This window comes from Papaver somniferum, chromosome 2 (assembly GCF_003573695.1).
Source record: "Papaver somniferum cultivar HN1 chromosome 2, ASM357369v1, whole genome shotgun sequence".
In the NCBI taxonomy this organism is placed as follows: Eukaryota; Viridiplantae; Streptophyta; class Magnoliopsida; order Ranunculales; family Papaveraceae; genus Papaver; species Papaver somniferum.
Window position 1 is genome coordinate 215,664,975 of NC_039359.1, and position 25,210 is coordinate 215,690,184.

A 25,210-nucleotide genomic window follows, 5' to 3' on the forward strand; every position below is an offset into this window, starting at 1 on the left:
GTATCCAGAAGCCTGAATATCTCTCATCACTTGCGCCTGATCGAGCATAGCCCTGACATGAGGGAAACCCGGCATATGTCTTTCCCATCCAGAGAATGTTTCCAAAGGTCGTCGAGAAATCTTAAACTCTATGATTGATGCAAATAAGATCCCTCATTCAAGGAAAAACCGGATCACTGTCTTAGGAGTCGCCAATTTCTTCTGAGTAACATTTCTGGGATTTATCAGAAGACGATACGCTGGAGATTTTAGATGTTTTTCATCTTCCTTCTGAACCTCAAAAAATGCATCATCCACATTCGGGACATTCTTAATTCCAAGGGCTTCATCCTCTTCTTCGCCAACGGAAGTCTCATCCATACATGTTTCATCTCTGGAGATATCATCATCAACGCACATCTCATCTCTCGAAGCGTCATTAGCCTGGGAGTTGGACATCTTTGCGGAGTATCTGTAAAATTCACACGTCATTCTACTTCAGTACATCATCCAAATATGAAATTCAACAAGATGATGGAATCATGCAAATGGAAACACTAACATCTACCAAATGGTAATTCTTAACTCTTACATTTTCACGATTCCACTAACAATAGTGATAGTAATGCGAGAGTTAAACAACTCAAAAATCGTTCGTCTCTTCGAAACCTACAAAAAACGAACGAAACTCAGATTTCCATAAAATCATGAACATTTCTACTGTGTGAACATTCACCATGTAATTATGAAAACTAAAACATTATTTCATCATAAATAATTGTTTACTTTGAATATTACTCAAAATCAAACTTGGGTTTTTGAAAATATATGTTTACAAAAACATGAACAATAACTCTCATTTTTATTTTTGTGAGTGATAACTCGCGCAAAAAAAAAAAAAAAAAAAATCCGTAGGCATGTCACGGTTTTGTATACAAAGATATTTTTCTTAGACAAATCACGATTTTATATAAAAAAAAATAATCTTTTCCTTCTATCATCGTTCGTCTTTAAAACGAAGGTTTATTTCAATTTTTGTGAAAGCTCACACCTTATAAGATAAAGTTTTGATTTCCATGAAAGCTCATAAAAAAAACTTTATCACTGGACACAAGTCTATATATAAAAAAAAAAAAAAAAAACTTTTTTCCTTCGTGCTATCATCATTCTTTAAAACGAGGGTTTATTTCCGTTTAGTGAAAGTTCACTCCTTTTATGATAAAACCTAGGTTCTCATGAAAGCTCATAAACAAAGTTTTATCACTGGACTTAGGTCTATGTATAAAAAAAATCTCTCCTTATATAGACTTCAATTATGTACATTTAATATTTCGAGCTGAGTTGAACTCTCTTACATATTTATCGAAATATGTGTCGGTAAGCTTTTCCTTTAACCAAGTTCATCTTATATTTTTGACGAAAGTCAAAAGATGATCATGAGAAAATCTCCTGGTAACATCTTACATGATTTTTGTGAGGCAGTCATTTGATGTAGACTCGGAATGTTTCATATTGATCATTCGATCACTTGAAAATTGCTTTGAAGCTAATAGTTGTGTGAGACAGCTATTGTCGTTTTCCGAGAATGTTTCAATGGTTGAATGAGAGTTTAGAACAATTGGATGTAAGCACAGTATGCGTACTTGCATATGTGTAATCCAAGTCCGGGAACCATGGTATGCATATCTGTTTACGAGCTGATTGGTTTAGTAGATGTCCGGGAACTAAGTACACATACCGGTGTAGATGGTGGATTTTCGACAAAGGCAAAAATTGTAAACCCATAATTATACGAACTTCTGATCCAGCAATCAGGCGCGAGTATCGAGACACGGGTCTCTCATCGAATCTATGACTGAGAATACTGTCTCGAAGAGTACATTCAGATATGTAGTCTCTCGTCTAGGCGACGACATATCTCTTGAATACTGAACACTTCAGTAATTGCTTCTATATAGAATCACGAAACTGGACGGCTCCTAGACAACTTGCCTGCTAGTATAGAGAAATAACGTCTTCAGGATACAAAAAACAGTTTTCCCTGACTATATAAAGGATATGCCGCTTCAACTAGCTCATGTCTCTCAGAATAGTTAATGCTCCTAGACGATCGTGCTAGTATATATCCATCAATTAATTATTCCTAAATTCTTGGATTCATCCAATTAATTATTCCTAAATCCACTGAATTCTTGGATTCAGGGACCGTGGTCACTGACCGGCCGGCCATGCGTTGGCCTCAGCGGTCCCACGCTTCATCATTCCTTCATTTTAGAATTATTTTCCTTCATCTCATGAAGTTTTCTCAGTTTCAGCAAAACCCTGATTTTGTCATATTTTCTCAAATGGTTGCTCAAACGCACGCCATAAAATACCAAAATTCTCAGGAATGAGATACGGACGTTTTGACGACGTGAGCATGTTACCTTTACCGACCAAGGTTGGCTCTTTGGCTCGCACGGAGCCGGTCCCACATATTTTCATGAATTGACCTAATTTGCGCAATTGCACGTATTAGGTCCAAAACTCTTCCAAATAATTTTGGAATTTTCATAGAGCGATCGTCATCGATCCCGTGACCATCCAGGGCCGGTTTCATGACCCCTTGTTCGGTCCCTCATCTCTTCATAATTAGTTAGGTTTTATCACCTAAGGCTCAGATGAGCATTTTTCTAATAAATGATTAAACCAGCATTTAATCATTCTTTCATCAACAAATCACCAACTCTTCAAGAGACCTTGGTATTTGCTCACTCGAGCATATGGGCGCTACATGGCCCATACATGATCTCATGTAGCCGGTCCCTCCTTCATTCCATGGTTAATTTTCAAATAAACCATCAATTGGTCATCAATTGATAGAATTAGGGTTTCTGAGTCCAAGGATCATAATTCCAGATTCAAACACCAATAAATTTACCACGATCTCATTATCAATATTTTTATTAATTATGATCGGCTCAATTACCAGTATTTTGAATTAATATTTTATCTTGGTCACCCTACCAATAATTCATCAAATGAGCAACATTTGCTGAGATGAGCAATATTTGCTCAAACTAAGGAATATTGGTTCAACTATCAATATTCAACAATTCATCGAATGAGCAATACTTGCTCACCTTAAATATCAACGTTTACTTAAGAATCATACCTCTGTCTCAACAGGAACATTTAATTCATAAGTCTCAGGACATTTTGCAAGATCATGTTCAACTCAGCAAATACATGGACTCATCGTCCCATAAAGTCATGAAGTCATGAAAAATATAATATAAAATTAGGGGAACTCATGGGACCGGGCCCAAGCCGGCCGGCCATGCCCTAGACGGTCCCACACATCCCTTTATTTTATTATTATTATTATTTTAAGTTTCCTTGATCCCATGAAATTCCTTGAATTTCATGGTATTTCTCTCAAATTATGAAAATTCCTTCAAATCATGGAAATAATACACAAAAATTACATAAAATTAGGGAAACGCACGGGATCGGTCCCCAGCCGGCCGACCATGCTCAAACCCGGTCCCACACACCCTTATTTTATTATTTTAATATTATTTGTTTCCTTGATCCCATGGAAATTCCTTCACTTCAAGTAAACTCCTTAATTTCAACAAACTCCTTGATTTCATGATATTTTCATAAAATCATGAAAAATAATATAAAATTAGGAAAGGCACCATGGGACCGTGGTCACTGACCGCCCGATCATGCCTTGGCCTCAGCGGTTCCACGCTTCATCATTCCTTCATTTTATAATTATTTTCCTTCATCTCATGAAGTTTCCTCAGTTTCAGCAAAACCCTGATTTTGTCATATTTTCTCAAATGGTTGCTCAAACGCACGCTAGAAAATACCAAAATTCTCAGGAATGAGATACGGACATTTTCACGACGTTAGAATGTTACCTTGACCGACCAAGGTTGGCTCTTTGGCTCGCACGGAGCCGGTCCCACATATTTTCATGAATTGACCTAATTTACGCAATTGCACGTATTAGGTCCAAAACTCTTCCAAATAATTTTGTAATTTTCATAGAGCGATCGTCATTCGATCCCGTGACCATCCAGGGCCGGTTTCATGACCCCTTGGTCGGTCCCTCATCTCTTCATAATTAATTAGGTTTTATCACCTATGGCTCAGACGAGCATTTTTCTAATAAATGATTAAACCAACATTTAATCGTTCTTTCATAAATAAATCACCAACTCTTCAAGAGACCTTGGTATTTGATCACTCGAGCATATGGGCGCTACATGGACGATACATGATCCCATGTAGCTGGTCCCTCCTTCATTCCATGGTTAATTTTCAAATAAACCATCAATTGGTCATCAATTGAACTAGGGTTTCTGAGTCCAAGGATCATAATTCCAGATTCAAACACCAATAACTTTACGACGATCTCATGATCAGTATTTTTATTAATTATGCTCGGTTCAATTACCAGTATTTTAAATTAATATTTTATCTTGGTCACGCTACCAATAATTCATCAAATGAGCAACATTTGCTCAAACCAAGGAATATTGGTTCAACTATCAATATTCAACAATTCATCGAATGAGCAATACTTGCTCACTTAACTATCAACGTTTACTTAATAATCATACCTCTGTGTCAACATGCACGTTTAATTCATGAGTCTCAGGACATTTTGCAAGATCATGTTCAACTCAGCAAATATATGGACTCATTGTCCCATAAAGTCATGAAGTCAACAACTGACTAATTAACCAAGAGACGTCCATCGTGTCACATGGAGGGATATCAACTAGGGTTTTAGTCTGGCGATCTACGCCAAGTGTGTTCATACACACGATGGAATGTGAGAAAGTCGTGCAATCAGTTGAAGGAGTTAACAAAGTAGTAGATGGAAAATCACGAGTTGCAGGAAAAAAATTTCTGCTGCTGCAACTCAAGAACATGAAGAACGGACGTCCATGAACCGTCGTTCTTCAACAGTGACAACGACAAGTCTTCGTGGGTCATAGGTGTGGGTCTTAGAACCACATCGACAATAGCACTTCTCTTTTATCGTTCTTGTGTGACGCTTCCTGTGGGTCGCACATTAGCTGTTTACACCATTTTCTCTTCTTCTCATCATTTGTAAACCATTTTTGAGCCATAATAAATTATTTTGAGAGCATTTATACTATGATGAGCTAATTCCCTCGTAACCAAGGAAATGGAGGAAGCTATTCACGCAACATAAATGGGTAACTATTTCATTTAATTATATAATTCACCTAATCGCTGCTTTTGCAGAGTTTTAAATTGTTTGAATGATTCTCTTAATTATTTGTTATTCAGTTTGATAGGTTATGCTTGGTTTAATCTCTTGATAATCTATGCTTAAGGTTTACAAATAATGTTTGAGAATCTGTATGATTGATAGTGAATTAAAGATAAAAGAGGACTTAAGAATTGAATAGAGTTTTGAAATATTTATCATTCAATTTTACATAATAGTGGAATCTAGTGTCTTGGTTACCTCTCGCACCCATTGTTAATAATTTTGTATATAATTTTATTAAATCTTTAAATTTAATCTTCACAAGTCTGAAACGAATCCTATTTACTACAATCACAATCAAAAATCTTAATCATGTATACACATGGATTCCCATTCATTCATTCATTCACAAATCAGCACCTTCATACGTCTATGAATAAGACACAAGACATGTACTTACTTGGGGGGTCTCCGAAGTATTCAAGGAATTGGGATTGTCCGTGTTAACGACAAAAGTCTCATTACTTCTATTCGGCTCCGAATCTTTGGAAGTGCTTTCGTCTCTATTCTCAGAGGATGTCCGGGTATCAGCAATCTCCGTCTCCATGACGACATCCTCTTGGATACATCCTCAACAATCAACATTTTATCTATAAAGCATCATAATTGAATATGCGAAGAAATACTTTTGGTGTCTTCTTCATCGATCAAATCATGAATTGTTTTCTCAGTAGCAGAAAACCGAAGACCGTCGATACTTGATGGAGTAAAATTCTGCAACGGAATAAAAACATTGGTTTCATGATCCTAATAATGCGGGCGAGAAAAAGTCACAACAAGGAAAATACTGAGAACTCACCAAAGAACCAACTGGGGACTTTACGGTATTAGGTTACAACTTTTAACTTTTGTTCCTTACTTCTCCGCCGTGAACAATCGCTCCAGTTTCTGAGAAATCTACACGGATTCGAGGTCTTACATTACGACCGTCCTGTGGTAAAATTCAGTAACATAATTAGAATACAGTTCTCATAATTTCATGAAGATTATATGAAGAAACATACCTGAGAACATCCTGGAGACGATTTTCGTTTATCACCAGAGAGATACTTCAATCTTGGTCGACCATAAATCATCTCAGTAGAAGGGGGATCCTTCACTCGAGGCTGACCAACCATCACGAATTCATGCAACCGCTTAAGTTGTTGATCCCAAAAGTCTACATAACCTGAAGTTACATACGCAAATTGCTCGGAGCAAGGAAACCAGTAATTACTTCCTTCCACATGAGTATGGTCCAAATGAGTCCTAAGCTGCTCAACTGATGGCTTCCTTCTTCGTATAGTTGGAACACACTGATCCATACCCATCTTTCGATCCGCCCTATCAATGTTATATTCCTCCACCGAAAACTCTCCATACATTGCCGATAGCAAATGACTGGGGGTGCAACTCAACATGAAAGATCTCTCGCCAATATTCAGATTCGCACCAGATGTCAGAACCACACTCTCTCCAGTATTGAAAGTTGTCGGTTGAGAAACATAAGCAGGAACTGACACCCACGGGCTGAAGTTGAACTCAGATTCATCATTTAACACATCAATGAGGCGTTCTATAGACCGGGGTTGCTTTATAGACCAGCGCATGATCCTGGCATTATCTTTCTCAGAGAATATGTGATGAGCATCAGCATTCGGTCCTTGCAAAATATTACGTGGAATAGGTGCATAGTTCTTGAAGTGTTCCCACATCAAAGCTTGAAGAAACATTATGTTGGCATAACACTCAATCTTCATAAATCCATTCGACACACTGGAGTCTATTATCAAGGAGTCCAAGTTAGAATACAAAGAACCGAGAAATAAGCTACCTATCGGAAGTTTCTCACCTTGAGCCATCTTGATAGCAAAGGGGATCACGAAGGGCTTCAACAAGTTTCCACTATCTTTAGATATGTATTTGGACAACCATAAACATAAGAAAACAACAATGGGTAACATACCGTCGATGGGACTATCAGAAACCTCGTCTTTTGGCCACCAGCGTGTTAACTAGTGAGCATAACATCCTTTACTTCCAGACGCCTTATTCACTTCCTCCATTGCAGCTGTAAAGATGTTAGAAACTGCAGTCTCCTCATCTGAAAGATCCCCAGGGAGATTTCCCGTGATTGGGAGATGCATCAAAGCATCCACATCCTCTAAGGTAATGGTAAACTCTCCCCATCTACATATGAAGGTGTGAGTGGGAATACAACAACGAGCAAGTAGAGCCACAATACCTATCGCATCATGAAAAATGAATAAGTATCCAGAAGCCTGAATATCTCTCATCACTTGCGCCTGATCGAGCATAGCCCTGACATGAGGGAAACCCGGCATATGTCTTTCCCATCCAGAGAATGTTTCCAAAGGTCGTCGAGAAATCTTAAACTCTATGATTGATGCAAATAAGATCCCTCATTCAAGGAAAAACCGGATCACTGTCTTAGGAGTCGCCAATTTCTTCTGAGTAACATTTCTGGGATTTATCAGAAGACGATACGCTGGAGATTTTAGATGTTTTTCATCTTCCTTCTGAACCTCAAAAAATGCATCATCCACATTCGGGACATTCTTAATTCCAAGGGCTTCATCCTCTTCTTCGCCAACGGAAGTCTCATCCATACATGTTTCATCTCTGGAGATATCATCATCAACGCACATCTCATCTCTCGAAGCGTCATTAGCCTGGGAGTTGGACATCTTTGCGGAGTATCTGTAAAATTCACACGTCATTCTACTTCAGTACATCATCCAAATATGAAATTCAACAAGATGATGGAATCATGCAAATGGAAACACTAACATCTACCAAATGGTAATTCTTAACTCTTACATTTTCACGATTCCACTAACAATAGTGATAGTAATGCGAGAGTTAAACACCTCAAAAATCGTTCGTCTCTTCGAAACCTACAAAAAACGAACGAAACTCAGATTTCCATAAAATCATGAACATTTCTACTGTGTGAACATTCACCATGGAATTATGAAAACTAAAACATTATTTCATCATAAATAATTGTTTACTTTGAATATTACTCAAAATCAAACTTGGGTTTTTGAAAATATATGTTTACAAAAACATGAACAATAACTCTCATTTTTATTTTTGTGAGTGATAACTCGCGCAAAAAAAAAAAAAAAAAAATCCGTAGGCATGTCACGGTTTTGTATACAAAGATATTTTTCTTAGACAAATCACGATTTTATATAAAAAAAAATAATCTTTTCCTTCTATCATCGTTCGTCTTTAAAACGAAGGTTTATTTCAATTTTTGTGAAAGCTCACACCTTATAAGATAAAGTTTTGATTTCCATGAAAGCTCATAAAAAAAACTTTATCACTGGACACAAGTCTATATATAAAAAAAAAAAAAAAAAACTTTTTTCCTTCGTGCTATCATCATTCTTTAAAACGAGGGTTTATTTCCGTTTAGTGAAAGTTCACTCCTTTTATGATAAAACCTAGGTTCTCATGAAAGCTCATAAACAAAGTTTTATCACTGGACTTAGGTCTATGTATAAAAAAAATCTCTCCTTATATAGACTTCAATTATGTACATTTAATATTTCGAGCTGAGTTGAACTCGCTTACATATTTATCGAAATATGTGTCGGTAAGCTTTTCCTTTAACCAAGTTCATCTTATATTTTTGACGAAAGTCAAAAGATGATCATGAGAAAATCTCCGGTAACATCTTACATGATTTTTGTGAGGCAGTCATTTGATGTAGACTCAGAATGTTTCATATTGATCATTCGATCACTTGAAAATTGCTTTGAAGCTAATAGTTGTGTGAGACAGCTATTGTCGTTTTCCGAGAATGTTTCAATGGTTGAATGAGAGTTTAGAACAATTGGATGTAAGCACAGTATGCGTACTTGCATATGTGTAATCCAAGTCCGGGAACCATGGTATGCATATCTGTTTACGAGCTGATTGGTTTAGTAGATGTCCGGGAACTAAGTACACATACCGGTGTAGATGGTGGATTTTCGACAAAGGCAAAAATTGTAAACCCATAATTATACGAACTTCTGATCCAGCAATCAGGCGCGAGTATCAAGACACGGGTCTCTCATCGAATCTATGACTGAGAATACTGTCTCGAAGAGTACATTCAGATATGTAGTCTCTCGGCTAGGCGACGACATATCTCTTGAATACTGAACACTTCAGTAATTGCTTCTATATAGAATCACGAAACTGGACGGCTCCTAGACAACTTGCCTGCTAGTATAGAGAAATAACGTCTTCAGGATACAAACAACAGTTTTCCCTGACTATATAAAGGATATGCCGCTTCAACTAGCTCATGTCTCTCAGAATAGTTAATGCTCCTAGACGATCGTGCTAGTATATAGCCATCAATTAATTATTCCTAAATTCTTGGATTCATCCAATTAATTATTCCTAAATCCACTGAATTCTTGGATTCAGGGACCGTGGTCACTGACCGGCCGGCCATGCGTTGGCCTCAGCGGTCCCACGCTTCATCATTCCTTCATTTTAGAATTATTTTCCTTCATCTCATGAAGTTTTCTCAGTTTCAGCAAAACCCTGATTTTGTCATATTTTCTCAAATGGTTGCTCAAACGCACGCCATAAAATACCAAAATTCTCAGGAATGAGATACGGACGTTTTGACGACGTGAGCATGTTACCTTGACCGACCAAGGTTGGCTCTTTGGCTCGCACGGAGCCGGTCCCACATATTTTCATGAATTGACCTAATTTGCGCAATTGCACGTATTAGGTCCAAAACTCTTCCAAATAATTTTGGAATTTTCATAGAGCGATCGTCATCGATCCCGTGACCATCCAGGGCCGGTTTCATGACCCCTTGTTCGGTCCCTCATCTCTTCATAATTAGTTAGGTTTTATCACCTAAGGCTCAGACGAGCATTTTTCTAATAAATGATTAAACCAGCATTTAATCATTCTTTCATCAACAAATCACCAACTCTTCAAGAGACCTTGGTATTTGCTCACTCGAGCATATGGGCGCTACATGGCCCATACATGATCTCATGTAGCCGGTCCCTCCTTCATTCCATGGTTAATTTTCAAATAAACCATCAATTGGTCATCAATTGATAGAATTAGGGTTTCTGAGTCCAAGGATCATAATTCCAGATTCAAACACCAATAAATTTACCACGATCTCATTATCAATATTTTTATTAATTATGATCGGCTCAATTACCAGTATTTTGAATTAATATTTTATCTTGGTCACCCTACCAATAATTCATCAAATGAGCAACATTTGCTGAGATGAGCAATATTTGCTCAAACTAAGGAATATTGGTTCAACTATCAATATTCAACAATTCATCGAATGAGCAATACTTGCTCACCTTAAATATCAACGTTTACTTAAGAATCATACCTCTGTCTCAACAGAACGTTTAATTCATAAGTCTCAGGACATTTTGCAAGATCATGTTCAACTCAGCAAATACATGGACTCATCGTCCCATAAAGTCATGAAGTCATGAAAAATATAATATAAAATTAGGGGAACTCATGGGACCGGGCCCAAGCCGGCCGGCCATGCCCTAGACGGTCCCACACATCCCTTTATTTTATTATTATTATTATTTTAAGTTTCCTTGATCCCATGAAATTCCTTGAATTTCATGGTATTTCTCTCAAATTATGAAAATTCCTTCAAATCATGGAAATAATACACAAAAATTACATAAAATTAGGGAAACGCACGGGATCGGCCCCAGCCGGCCGACCATGCTCAAACCCGGTCCCACACCCTTATTTTATTATTTTAATATTATTTGTTTCCTTGATCCCATGGAAATTCCTTCACTTCAAGAAACTCCTTAATTTCAACAAACTCCTTGATTTCATGATATTTTCATAAAATCATGAAAAATAATATAAAATTAGGAAAGGCACCATGGGACCGTGGTCACTGACCCCCGATCATGCCTTGGCCTCAGCGGTTCCACGCTTCATCATTCCTTCATTTTATAATTATTTTCCTTCATCTCATGAAGTTTCCTCAGTTTCAGCAAAACCCTGATTTTGTCATATTTTCTCAAATGGTTGCTCAAACGCACGCTAGAAAATACCAAAATTCTCAGGAATGAGATACGGACATTTTCACGACGTTAGAATGTTACCTTGACCGACCAAGGTTGGCTCTTTGGCTCGCACGGAGCCGGTCCCACATATTTTCATGAATTGACCTAATTTACGCAATTGCACGTATTAGGTCCAAAACTCTTCCAAATAATTTTGTAATTTTCATAGAGCGATCGTCATTCGATCCCGTGACCATCCAGGGCCGGTTTCATGACCCCTTGGTCGGTCCCTCATCTCTTCATAATTAATTAGGTTTTATCACCTATGGCTCAGACGAGCATTTTTCTAATAAATGATTAAACCAACATTTAATCGTTCTTTCATAAATAAATCACCAACTCTTCAAGAGACCTTGGTATTTGATCACTCGAGCATATGGGCGCTACATGGACGATACATGATCCCATGTAGCTGGTCCCTCCTTCATTCCATGGTTAATTTTCAAATAAACCATCAATTGGTCATCAATTGAACTAGGGTTTCTGAGTCCAAGGATCATAATTCCAGATTCAAACACCAATAACTTTACGACGATCTCATGATCAGTATTTTTATTAATTATGCTCGGTTCAATTACCAGTATTTTAAATTAATATTTTATCTTGGTCACGCTACCAATAATTCATCAAATGAGCAACATTTGCTCAAACCAAGGAATATTGGTTCAACTATCAATATTCAACAATTCATCGAATGAGCAATACTTGCTCACTTAACTATCAACGTTTACTTAATAATCATACCTCTGTGTCAACATGCACGTTTAATTCATGAGTCTCAGGACATTTTGCAAGATCATGTTCAACTCAGCAAATATATGGACTCATTGTCCCATAAAGTCATGAAGTCAACAACTGACTAATTAACCAAGAGACGTCCATCGTGTCACATGGAGGGATATCAACTAGGGTTTTAGTCTGGCGATCTACGCCAAGTGTGTTCATACACACGATGGAATGTGAGAAAGTCGTGCAATCAGTTGAAGGAGTTAACAAAGTAGTAGATGGAAAATCACGAGTTGCAGGAAAAAAATTTCTGCTGCTGCAACTCAAGAACATGAAGAACGGACGTCCATGAACCGTCGTTCTTCAACAGTGACAACGACAAGTCTTCGTGGGTCATAGGTGTGGGTCTTAGAACCACATCGACAATAGCACTTCTCTTTTATCGTTCTTGTGTGACGCTTCCTGTGGGTCGCACATTAGCTGTTTACACCATTTTCTCTTCTTCTCATCATTTGTAAACCATTTTTGAGCCATAATAAATTATTTTGAGAGCATTTATACTATGATGAGCTAATTCCCTCGTAACCAAGGAAATGGAGGAAGCTATTCACGCAACATAAATGGGTAACTATTTCATTTAATTATATAATTCACCTAATCGCTGCTTTTGCAGAGTTTTAAATTGTTTGAATGATTCTCTTAATTATTTGTTATTCAGTTTGATAGGTTATGCTTGGTTTAATCTCTTGATAATCTATGCTTAAGGTTTACAAATAATGTTTGAGAATCTGTATGATTGATAGTGAATTAAAGATAAAAGAGGACTTAAGAATTGAATAGAGTTTTGAAATATTTATCATTCAATTTTACATAATAGTGGAATCTAGTGTCTTGGTTACCTCTCGCACCCATTGTTAATAATTTTGTATATAATTTTATTAAATCTTTAAATTTAATCTTCACAAGTCTGAAACGAATCCTATTTACTACAATCACAATCAAAAATCTTAATCATGTATACACATGGATTCCCATTCATTCATTCATTCACAAATCAGCACCTTCATACGTCTATGAATAAGACACAAGACATGTACTTACTTGGGGGGTCTCCGAAGTATTCAAGGAATTGGGATTGTCCGTGTTAACGACAAAAGTCTCATTACTTCTATTCGGCTCCGAATCTTTGGAAGTGCTTTCGTCTCTATTCTCAGAGGATGTCCGGGTATCAGCAATCTCCGTCTCCATGACGACATCCTCTTGGATACATCCTCAACAATCAACATTTTATCTATAAAGCATCATAATTGAATATGCGAAGAAATACTTTTGGTGTCTTCTTCATCGATCAAATCATGAATTGTTTTCTCAGTAGCAGAAAACCGAAGACCGTCGATACTTGATGGAGTAAAATTCTGCAACGGAATAAAACATTGGTTTCATGATCCTAATAATGCGCGGGGAGAAAAGTCACAACAAGGAAAATACTGAGAACTCACCAAAGAACCAACTGGGGACTTTACGGTATTAGGTTACAACTTTTAACTTTTGTTCCTTACTTCTCCGCCGTGAACAATCGCTCCAGTTTCTGAGAAATCTACACGGATTCGAGGTCTTACATTACGACCGTCCTGTGGTAAAATTCAGTAACATAATTAGAATACAGTTCTCATAATTTCATGAAGATTATATGAAGAAACATACCTGAGAACATCCTGGAGACGATTTTCGTTTATCACCAGAGAGATACTTCAATCTTGGTCGACCATAAATCATCTCAGTAGAAGGGGGATCCTTCACTCGAGGCTGACCAACCATCACGAATTCATGCAACCGCTTAAGTTGTTGATCCCAAAAGTCTACATAACCTGAAGTTACATACGCAAATTGCTCGGAGCAAGGAAACCAGTAATTACTTCCTTCCACATGAGTATGGTCCAAATGAGTCCTAAGCTGCTCAACTGATGGCTTCCTTCTTCGTATAGTTGGAACACACTGATCCATACCCATCTTTCGATCCGCCCTATCAATGTTATATTCCTCCACCGAAAACTCTCCATACATTGCCGATAGCAAATGACTGGGGGTGCAACTCAACATGAAAGATCTCTCGCCAATATTCAGATTCGCACCAGATGTCAGAACCACACTCTCTCCAGTATTGAAAGTTGTCGGTTGAGAAACATAAGCAGGAACTGACACCCACGGGCTGAAGTTGAACTCAGATTCATCATTTAACACAAATGAGGCGTTCTATAGACCGGGGTTGCTTTATAGACCAGCGCATGATCCTGGCATTATCTTTCTCAGAGAATATGTGATGAGCATCAGCATTCGGTCCTTGCAAAATATTACGTGGAATAGGTGCATAGTTCTTGAAGTGTTCCCACATCAAAGCTTGAAGAAACATTATGTTGGCATAACACTCAATCTTCATAAATCCATTCGACACACTGGAGTCTATTATCAAGGAGTCCAAGTTAGAATACAAAGAACCGAGAAATAAGCTACCTATCGGAAGTTTCTCACCTTGAGCCATCTTGATAGCAAAGGGGATCACGAAGGGCTTCAACAAGTTTCCACTATCTTTAGATATGTATTTGGACAACCATAAACATAAGAAAACAACAATGGGTAACATACGTCGATGGGACTATCAGAAACCTCGTCTTTTGGCCACCAGCGTGTTAACTAGTGAGCATAACATCCTTTACTTCCAGACGCCTTATTCACTTCCTCCATTGCAGCTGTAAAGATGTTAGAAACTGCAGTCTCCTCATCTGAAAGATCCCCAGGGAGATTTCCCGTGATTGGGAGATGCATCAAAGCATCCACATCCTCTAAGGTAATGGTAAAACTCTCCCCATCTACATATGAAGGTGTGAGTGGGAATACAACAACGAGCAAGTAGAGCCACAATACCTATCGCATCATGAAAAATGAATAAGTATCCAGAAGCCTGAATATCTCTCATCACTTGCGCCTGATCGAGCATAGCCCTGACATGAGGGAAACCCGGCATATGTCTTTCCCATCCAGAGAATGTTTCCAAAGGTCGTCGAGAAATCTTAAACTCTATGATTGATGCAAATAAGATCCCTCATTCAAGGAAAAACCGGATCACTGTCTTAGGAGTCGCCAATTTCTTCTGAGTAACATTTCTGGGATTTATCAGAAGACGATACGCTGGAGATTTTAGATTTTTTCATCTTCCTTCTGAACCTCAAAAAATGCATCATCCACATTCGGGACATTCTTAATTCCAAGGGCTTCATCCTCTTCTTGCCAACGGAAGTCTCATCCATACATGTTCATCTCTGGAGATATCATCATCAACGCACATCTCATCTCTCGAAGCGTCATTAGCCTGGGAGTTGGACATCTTTGCGGAGTATCTGTAAAATTCACACGTCATTCTACTTCAGTACATCATCCAAATATGAAATTCAACAAGATGATGGAATCATGCAAATGGAAACACTAACATCTACCAAATGGTAATTCTTAACTCTTACATTTTCACGATTCCACTAACAATAGTGATAGTAATGAGAGTTAAACAACCTCAAAAATCGTTCGTCTCTTCGAAACCTACAAAAAACGAACGAAACTCAGATTTCCATAAAATCATGAACATTTCTACTGTGTGAACATTCACCATGGAATTATATGAAAACTAAAACATTATTTCATCATAAATAATTGTTTACTTTGAATATTACTCAAAATCAAACTTGGGTTTTTGAAAATATATGTTTACAAAAACATGAACAATAACTCTCATTTTTATTTTTGTGAGTGATAACTCGCGCAAAAAAAAAAAAAAAAAAATCCGTAGGCATGTCACGGTTTTGTATACAAAGATATTTTTCTTAGACAAATCACGATTTTATATAAAAAAAAATAATCTTTTCCTTCTATCATCGTTCGTCTTTAAAACGAAGGTTTATTTCAATTTTTGTGAAAGCTCACACCTTAAAGATAAAGTTTTGATTTCCATGAAAGCTCATAAAAAAACTTTATCACTGGACACAAGTCTATATATAAAAAAAAAAAAAAAAAAAACTTTTTTTCCTTCGTGCTATCATCATTCTTTAAAACGAGGGTTTATTTCCGTTTAGTGAAAGTTCACTCCTTTTATGATAAAACCTAGGTTCTCATGAAAGCTCATAAACAAAGTTTTATCACTGGACTTAGGTCTATGTATAAAAAAAATCTCTCCTTATATAGACTTCAATTATGTACATTTAATATTTCGAGCTGAGTTGAACTCGCTTACATATTTATCGAAATATGTGTCGGTAAGCTTTTCCTTTAACCAAGTTCATCTTATATTTTTGACGAAAGTCAAAAGATGATCATGAGAAAATCTCCTGGTAACATCTTACATGATTTTTGTGAGGCAGTCATTTGATGTAGACTCAGAATGTTTCATATTGATCATTCGATCACTTGAAAATTGCTTTGAAGCTAATAGTTGTGTGAGACAGCTATTGTCGTTTTCCGAGAATGTTTCAATGGTTGAATGAGAGTTTAGAACAATTGGATGTAAGCACAGTATGCGTACTTGCATATGTGTAATCCAGTCCGGGAACCATGGTATGCATATCTGTTTACGAGCTGATTGGTTTAGTAGATGTCCGGGAACTAAGTACACATACCGGTGTAGATGGTGGATTTTCGACAAAGGCAAAAATTGTAAACCCATAATTATACGAACTTCTGATCCAGCAATCAGGCGCGAGTATCAAGACACGGGTCTCTCATCGAATCTATGACTGAGAATACTGTCTCGAAAGGTACATTCAGATATGTAGTCTCTCGGCTAGGCGACGACATATCTCTTGAATACTGAACACTTCAGTAATTGCTTCTATATAGAATCACGAAACTGGACGGCTCCTAGACAACTTGCCTGCTAGTATAGAGAAATAACGTCTTCAGATACAAACAACAGTTTTCCCTGACTATATAAAGGATATGCCGCTTCAACTAGCTCATGTCTCTCAGAATAGTTAATGCTCCTAGACGATCGTGCTAGTATATAGCCATCAATTAATTATTCCTAAATTCTTGGATTCATCCAATTAATTATTCCTAAATCCACTGAATTCTTTTCAGGGACCGTGGTCACTGACCGGCCGGCCATGCGTTGGCCTCAGCGGTCCCACGCTTCATCATTCCTTCATTTTAGAATTATTTTCCTTCATCTCATGAAGTTTTCTCAGTTTCAGCAACAAAACCCTGATTTTGTCATATTTTCTCAAATGGTTGCTCAAACGCACGCCATAAAATACCAAAATTCTCAGGAATGAGATACGGACGTTTTGACGACGTGAGCATGTTACCTTGACCGACCAAGGTTGGCTCTTTGGCTCGCCGAGCCGGTCCCACATATTTTCATGAATTGACCTAATTTGCGCAATTGCACGTATTAGGTCCAAAACTCTTCCAAATAATTTGGAATTTTCATAGAGCGATCGTCATCGATCCCGTGACCATCCAGGGCCGGTTTCATGACCCTTGTTCGGTCCCTCATCTCTTCATAATTAGTTAGGTTTTATCACCTAAGGCTCAGACGAGCATTTTTCTAAAATGATGATTAAACAGCAATCATTCTTTCATCAACAAATCACACAACTCTTCAAGAGACCTTGGTATTTGCTCGCTCGAGCATATGGGGCGCTACATGGCCCATACATGATCTCATGTAGCCGGTCCCTCCTTCATTCCATGGTTAATTTTCAATAAACCATCAATTGGTCATCAATTGATAGAATTAGGGTTTCTGAGTCCAAGGATCATAATTCCAGATTCAAACACCAATAAATTTACCACGATCTCATTATCAATATTTTTATTAATTATGATCGGCTCAATTACCAGTATTTTGAATTAATATTTATCTTGGTCACCCTACCAATAATTCATCAAATGAGAACATTTGCAGATGAGCAATATTTGCTCAAACTAAGGATATTGGTTCAACTATCAATATTCAACATTCATCGAATGAGCAATACTTGCTCACCTTAAATATCAACGTTTACTTAAGAATCATACCTCTGTCTCAACAGGAACGTTTAATTCATAAGTCTCAGGACATTTTGCAAGATCATGTTCAACTCAGCAAATACATGGACTCATCGTCCCATAAAGTCATGAAGTCATGAAAATATAATATAAAATTAGGGGAACTCATGGGACCGGGCCCAAGCCGGCCGCCATGCCCTAGACGGTCCCACACGTCCCTTTATTTTATTATTTAAGTTTCCTTGATCCCATGAAATTGCTTGATTTCATGGTATTTCTCTCAAATTATGAAAATTCCTTCAAATCATGGAAATAATACACACAAAAATTACATAAAATTAGGGAAACGCACGGGACCGGGCCCCAGTCGGCCGACCATGCTCAAAAACCGGTCCACACGCCCTTATTTTATTATTTTAATATTATTTGTTTCCTTGATCCCATGGAAAACTCCTTCACTTCAAGGAAACTCCTTAATTTCAACAAACTCCTTGATTTCATGATATTTTCATAAAATCATGAAAAAATAATATAAAATTAGGAAAAGCACCATGGGACCGTGGTCACTGACCGCCCGATCATGCCTTGGCCTCAGCGGTTCCACGCTTCATCATTCCTTCATTTTATAATTATTTTCCTTCATCTCATGAAGTTTCCTCAGTTTCAGCAAAACCCTGATTTTGTCATATTTTCTCAAATGGTTGCTCAAACGCACGCTAGAAAATACCAAAATTCTCAGGAATGAGATACGGACATTTTCACGACGTTAGAATGTTACCTTGACCGACCAAGGTTGGCTCTTTGGCTCGCACGGAGCCGGTCCCACATATTTTCATGAATTGACCTAATTTACGCAATTGCACGTATTAGGTCCAAAACTCTTCCAAATAATTTTGTAATTTTCATAGAGCGATCGTCATTCGATCCCGTGACCATCCAGGGCCGGTTTCATGACCCCTTGGTCGGTCCCTCATCTCTTCATAATTAATTAGGTTTTATCACCTATGGCTCAGACGAGCATTTTTCTAATAAATGATTAAACCAACATTTAATCGTTCTTTCATAAATAAATCACCAACTCTTCAAGAGACCTTGGTATTTGATCACTCGAGCATATGGGCGCTACATGGACGATACATGATCCCATGTAGCTGGTCCCTCCTTCATTCCATGGTTAATTTTCAAATAAACCATCAATTGGTCATCAATTGAACTAGGGTTTCTGAGTCCAAGGATCATAATTCCAGATTCAAACACCAATAACTTTACGACGATCTCATGATCAGTATTTTTATTAATTATGCTCGGTTCAATTACCAGTATTTTAAATTAATATTTTATCTTGGTCACGCTACCAATAATTCATCAAATGAGCAACATTTGCTCAAACCAAGGAATATTGGTTCAACTATCAATATTCAACAATTCATCGAATGAGCAATACTTGCTCACTTAACTATCAACGTTTACTTAATAATCATACCTCTGTGTCAACATGCACGTTTAATTCATGAGTCTCAGGACATTTTGCAAGATCATGTTCAACTCAGCAAATATATGGACTCATTGTCCCATAAAGTCATGAAGTCAACAACTGACTAATTAACCAAGAGACGTCCATCGTGTCACATGGAGGGATATCAACTAGGGTTTTAGTCTGGCGATCTACGCCAAGTGTGTTCATACACACGATGGAATGTGAGAAAGTCGTGCAATCAGTTGAAGGAGTTAACAAAGTAGTAGATGGAAAATCACGAGTTGCAGGAAAAAAATTTCTGCTGCTGCAACTCAAGAACATGAAGAACGGACGTCCATGAACCGTCGTTCTTCAACAGTGACAACGACAAGTCTTCGTGGGTCATAGGTGTGGGTCTTAGAACCACATCGACAATAGCACTTCTCTTTTATCGTTCTTGTGTGACGCTTCCTGTGGGTCGCACATTAGCTGTTTACACCATTTTCTCTTCTTCTCATCATTTGTAAACCATTTTTGAGCCATAATAAATTATTTTGAGAGCATTTATACTATGATGAGCTAATTCCCTCGTAACCAAGGAAATGGAGGAAGCTATTCACGCAACATAAATGGGTAACTATTTCATTTAATTATATAATTCACCTAATCGCTGCTTTTGCAGAGTTTTAAATTGTTTGAATGATTCTCTTAATTATTTGTTATTCAGTTTGATAGGTTATGCTTGGTTTAATCTCTTGATAATCTATGCTTAAGGTTTACAAATAATGTTTGAGAATCTGTATGATTGATAGTGAATTAAAGATAAAAGAGGACTTAAGAATTGAATAGAGTTTTGAAATATTTATCATTCAATTTTACATAATAGTGGAATCTAGTGTCTTGGTTACCTCTCGCACCCATTGTTAATAATTTTGTATATAATTTTATTAAATCTTTAAATTTAATCTTCACAAGTCTGAAACGAATCCTATTTACTACAATCACAATCAAAAATCTTAATCATGTATACACATGGATTCCCATTCATTCATTCATTCACAAATCAGCACCTTCATACGTCTATGAATAAGACACAAGACATGTACTTACTTGGGGGGTCTCCGAAGTATTCAAGGAATTGGGATTGTCCGTGTTAACGACAAAAGTCTCATTACTTCTATTCGGCTCCGAATCTTTGGAAGTGCTTTCGTCTCTATTCTCAGAGGATGTCCGGGTATCAGCAATCTCCGTCTCCATGACGACATCCTCTTGGATACATCCTCAACAATCAACATTTTATCTATAAAGCATCATAATTGAATATGCGAAGAAATACTTTTGGTGTCTTCTTCATCGATCAAATCATGAATTGTTTTCTCAGTAGCAGAAAACCGAAGACCGTCGATACTTGATGGAGTAAAATTCTGCAACGGAATAAAAACATTGGTTTCATGATCCTAATAATGCGGGCGAGAAAAAGTCACAACAAGGAAAATACTGAGAACTCACCAAAGAACCAACTGGGGACTTTACGGTATTAGGTTACAACTTTTAACTTTTGTTCCTTACTTCTCCGCCGTGAACAATCGCTCCAGTTTCTGAGAAATCTACACGGATTCGAGGTCTTACATTACGACCGTCCTGTGGTAAAATTCAGTAACATAATTAGAATACAGTTCTCATAATTTCATGAAGATTATATGAAGAAACATACCTGAGAACATCCTGGAGACGATTTTTTATCACCAGAGAGATACTTCAATCTTGGTCGACCATAAATCATCTCAGTAGAAGGGGGATCCTTCACTCGAGGCTGACCAACCATCACGAATTCATGCAACCGCTTAAGTTGTTGATCCCAAAAGTCTACATAACCTGAAGTTACATACGCAAATTGCTCGGAGCAAGGAAACCAGTAATTACTTCCTTCCACATGAGTATGGTCCAAATGAGTCCTAAGCTGCTCAACTGATGGCTTCCTTCTTCGTATAGTTGGAACACACTGATCCATACCCATCTTTCGATCCGCCCTATCAATGTTATATTCCTCCACCGAAAACTCTCCATACTTGCCGATAGCAAATGACTGGGGGTGCAACTCAACATGAAAGATCTCTCGCCAATATTCAGATTCGCACCAGATGTCAGAACCACACTCTCTCCAGTATTGAAAGTTGTCGGTTGAGAAACATAAGCAGGAACTGACACCCACGGGCTGAAGTTGAACTCAGATTCATCATTTAACACATCAATGAGGCGTTCTATAGACCGGGGTTGCTTTATAGACCAGCGCATGATCCTGGCATTATCTTTCTCAGAGAATATGTGATGAGCATCAGCATTCGGTCCTTGCAAAATATTACGTGGAATAGGTGCATAGTTCTTGAAGTGTTCCCACATCAAAGCTTGAAGAAACATTATGTTGGCATAACACTCAATCTTCATAAATCCATTCGACACACTGGAGTCTATTATCAAGGAGTCCAAGTTAGAATACAAAGAACCGAGAAATAAGCTACCTATCGGAAGTTTCTCACCTTGAGCCATCTTGATAGCAAAGGGGATCACGAAGGGCTTCAACAAGTTTCCACTATCTTTAGATATGTATTTGGACAACCATAAACATAAGAAAACAACAATGGGTAACATACCGTCGATGGGACTATCAGAAACCTCGTCTTTTGGCCACCAGCGTGTTAACTAGTGAGCATAACATCCTTTACTTCCAGACGCCTTATTCACTTCCTCCATTGCAGCTGTAAAGATGTTAGAAACTGCAGTCTCCTCATCTGAAAGATCCCCAGGGAGATTTCCCGTGATTGGGAGATGCATCAAAGCATCCACATCCTCTAAGGTAATGGTAAACTCTCCCCATCTACATATGAAGGTGTGAGTGGGAATACAACAACGAGCAAGTAGAGCCACAATACCTATCGCATCATGAAAAATGAATAAGTATCCAGAAGCCTGAATATCTCTCATCACTTGCGCCTGATCGAGCATAGCCCTGACATGAGGGAAACCCGGCATATGTCTTTCCCATCCAGAGAATGTTTCCAAAGGTCGTCGAGAAATCTTAAACTCTATGATTGATGCAAATAAGATCCCTCATTCAAGGAAAAACCGGATCACTGTCTTAGGAGTCGCCAATTTCTTCTGAGTAACATTTCTGGGATTTATCAGAAGACGATACGCTGGAGATTTTAGATGTTTTTCATCTTCCTTCTGAACCTCAAAAAATGCATCATCCACATTCGGGACATTCTTAATTCCAAGGGCTTCATCCTCTTCTTCGCCAACGGAAGTCTCATCCATACATGTTTCATCTCTGGAGATATCATCATCAACGCACATCTCATCTCTCGAAGCGTCATTAGCCTGGGAGTTGGACATCTTTGCGGAGTATCTGTAAAATTCACACGTCATTCTACTTCAGTACATCATCCAAATATGAAATTCAACAAGATGATGGAATCATGCAAATGGAAACACTAACATCTACCAAATGGTAATTCTTAACTCTTACATTTTCACGATTCCACTAACAATAGTGATAGTAATGCGAGAGTTAAACACCTCAAAAATCGTTCGTCTCTTCGAAACCTACAAAAAACGAACGAAACTCAGATTTCCATAAAATCATGAACATTTCTACTGTGTGAACATTCACCATGGAATTATGAAAACTAAAACATTATTTCATCATAAATAATTGTTTACTTTGAATATTACTCAAAATCAAACTTGGGTTTTTGAAAATATATGTTTACAAAAACATGAACAATAACTCTCATTTTTATTTTTGTGAGTGATAACTCGCGCAAAAAAAAAAAAAAAAAAAATCCGTAGGCATGTCACGGTTTTGTATACAAAGATATTTTTCTTAGACAAATCACGATTTTATATAAAAAAAAATAATCTTTTCCTTCTATCATCGTTCGTCTTTAAAACGAAGGTTTATTTCAATTTTTGTGAAAGCTCACACCTTATAAGATAAAGTTTTGATTTCCATGAAAGCTCATAAAAAAAACTTTATCACTGGACACAAGTCTATATATAAAAAAAAAAAAAAAAAACTTTTTTCCTTCGTGCTATCATCATTCTTTAAAACGAGGGTTTATTTCCGTTTAGTGAAAGTTCACTCCTTTTATGATAAAACCTAGGTTCTCATGAAAGCTCATAAACAAAGTTTTATCACTGGACTTAGGTCTATGTATAAAAAAAATCTCTCCTTATATAGACTTCAATTATGTACATTTAATATTTCGAGCTGAGTTGAACTCGCTTACATATTTATCGAAATATGTGTCGGTAAGCTTTTCCTTTAACCAAGTTCATCTTATATTTTTGACGAAAGTCAAAAGATGATCATGAGAAAATCTCCTGGTAACATCTTACATGATTTTTGTGAGGCAGTCATTTGATGTAGACTCGAATGTTTCATATTGATCATTCGATCACTTGAAAATTGCTTTGAAGCTAATAGTTGTGTGAGACAGCTATTGTCGTTTTCCGAGAATGTTTCAATGGTTGAATGAGAGTTTAGAACAATTGGATGTAAGCACAGTATGCGTACTTGCATATGTGTAATCCAAGTCCGGGAACCATGGTATGCATATCTGTTTACGAGCTGATTGGTTTAGTAGATGTCCGGGAACTAAGTACACATACCGGTGTAGATGGTGGATTTTCGACAAAGGCAAAAATTGTAAACCCATAATTATACGAACTTCTGATCCAGCAATCAGGCGCGAGTATCAGACACGGGTCTCTCATCGAATCTATGACTGAGAATACTGTCTCGAAGAGTACATTCAGATATGTAGTCTCTCGGCTAGGCGACGACATATCTCTTGAATACTGAACACTTCAGTAATTGCTTCTATATAGAATCACGAAACTGGACGGCTCCTAGACAACTTGCCTGCTAGTATAGAGAAATAACGTCTTCAGGATACAAACAACAGTTTTCCCTGACTATATAAAGGATATGCCGCTTCAACTAGCTCATGTCTCTCAGAATAGTTAATGCTCCTAGACGATCGTGCTAGTATATAGCCATCAATTAATTATTCCTAAATTCTTGGATTCATCCAATTAATTATTCCTAAATCCACTGAATTCTTGGATTCAGGGACCGTGGTCACTGACCGGCCGGCCATGCGTTGGCCTCAGCGGTCCCACGCTTCATCATTCCTTCATTTTAGAATTATTTTCCTTCATCTCATGAAGTTTTCTCAGTTTCAGCAAAACCCTGATTTTGTCATATTTTCTCAAATGGTTGCTCAAACGCACGCCATAAAATACCAAAATTCTCAGGAATGAGATACGGACGTTTTGACGACGTGAGCATGTTACCTTGACCGACCAAGGTTGGCTCTTTGGCTCGCACGGAGCCGGTCCCACATATTTTCATGAATTGACCTAATTTGCGCAATTGCACGTATTAGGTCCAAAACTCTTCCAAATAATTTTGGAATTTTCATAGAGCGATCGTCATCGATCCCGTGACCATCCAGGGCCGGTTTCATGACCCCTTGTTCGGTCCCTCATCTCTTCATAATTAGTTAGGTTTTATCACCTAAGGCTCAGACGAGCATTTTTCTAATAAATGATTAAACCAGC